The sequence below is a fragment of the Ochotona curzoniae genome, unplaced genomic scaffold (assembly GCF_017591425.1).
Source record: "Ochotona curzoniae isolate NIBS_2020 unplaced genomic scaffold, NIBS_Ocur_1.0 contig_1, whole genome shotgun sequence".
Lineage (NCBI taxonomy): Eukaryota > Metazoa > Chordata > Mammalia > Lagomorpha > Ochotonidae > Ochotona > Ochotona curzoniae.
Genome location: NW_024464918.1, coordinates 41,479,427 through 41,481,406, shown reverse-complemented (window position 1 = coordinate 41,481,406; position 1,980 = coordinate 41,479,427).

Genomic DNA, 1,980 nt, shown 5'->3' with positions numbered 1-1,980 from the left:
ACAGCTTGCTCAGTGCTTTTTGTCTCTCACTCAGGTGCAGGGACCCAAGGACTTGGGTCATTCTCCGCTGCTTTCCCAAACACATTAGCAGGGATCTGGATTGAAAGTGGTATAGTCAGGATACAAACTGGCACCCAAAGGAGATGCCATTGCCACAGGCAAAGGCTTAGCCTACTACAACAACATCCCTGATTTAACAACCCTGTTACTTTTGAAAATGAACCGCCTGTAATGTAAAAGCAGAACCCAGCCTCCTTTTGTCCTTCTTAGCACGAGCTGTCCTTGCCTGACTGTTAACAAAAGGAGTTCATGGACTTCAGTGTGTGATCCAGCTGGTCTTCGGGCTTCCATTTCCGTGACTCAAGGGGTCATGGCTTCTCCAGAAGATAAGGATCTTGGTGACCAGCATTGTCCTAGAGTGATTTGGGTAGGCGAATGCCAGATCTGGGCAGAATGTCATTGCTGCAGGTGTGTGATCCCCAGGTCAATTGGAGCCCAGCTGGTCATCACAAACTCCTTAAATCAAAGGAAAGTAATGAGCGCCACTACCAACCAGGAACTTGGACACTAAATGATCACACACTTCTCAGCTCCGATTCCAATGTGTAAGAAACTTCACCCCTAGTTTCTCGGGAAGCCCAGAAATTAAGCAATAGCTGCCTGGCTCCTTGCTCTGCTCTTTGCAATAAATACCTACTTTCTTCTCTCTCCCAATATCAGTGATTAGTTTTCTACATGTAGGGTGAATCGACCCGGTTTGGGGATCCTACAAGAATGTTTCCAACAAGTTTGGGGTGTTGTTTGGCAACACCTTAAATGGCATGAAAATGATATGCCTTCAGTAAACTTAGGATCTGGGTCTTTTCTGGGCCGGCATCTTGTGGTCTCATTCTCTGACAATTCCAGGCAGAGGCAGTGATCATGGCTCCCAGACAGTCCCAGGTCAAGAAGTGCGTGCTTGAGGCTGCATAATACACAGTGTCGCTGAGCTGTGCTGGTTCACAGTTAGGGACAGTCGATGCAGTTTCGACTGAATGTATTCAACTTAAATGAATTTCTGACGACGCACCATAACACAAAACACATGTTTAGTGAAGTTGCATTCAGACATGAGTCACACTGCTGGGTGTTCAACCTTAACACATCCATGACATAGAGGAAATAGGATCTATTTAAACAGAAACACACATACAACCAAGTTATGTACTGACTGACAAAAACGTGAGTAGAGGCTCATGGCATCTAAGGTTTATTTCTTGCAAAACCGATAACTCAGTGTTTGCTGAATCAGTGTTCATGGAGTCTCATAAAAAGACGAGTGTGGAGAGTTGAGTATGTTAGCATAGATCAGGTGCTTAGAACTTGGGGCAGGGTGGGCAACCACAAGTGTTAACCTGGACTCTACCACACAAAGAAAAATCTTTATGCATGCCCCAGATTCTGCCTCTTCTTGCTTGGTCTCTGAAGTCCAGAGGGGTGACCTCTGCTCCTCTGGGCTCCCTCCCAGCTCATACAGGAAGGCACAGTAGAAATTTCTCACTAAGCTTAGAATTGGCCTGACTTTGGCTCACCAGGCCCTGCCTTGAATGACCCAGATGTCAGTCTAATTTCTCATTAGATCTTTTGAGGGCTTCCTGCAGGATAACATAGGACCCGATTCAGGTAGGGTATATGTGGGATAAAGGGGGGACTGCAGTTTTTTGTGAAGGTGTGAATTCTTTATGAAAAAACATGTATGTGTAATCACGCAAAGAGCATTATGTAATAAATGACAGCGCTCCTGCTATTTCAATTTCTTCTTTTCAGAGTACACCCCAACATTCTTAAAATCTTTTAGTGAAAGAACAGCCACTCTCTGCTTCACACCCCTGTGTTTCCCTGAGACATCTATAGAGAAGCCTAAACTCATTAGCCAGATTCCCCCATTAAAGTGAAGGAGAGACTTGGTTAGAGTCAACATATTGGACATGTCAGTTTTCT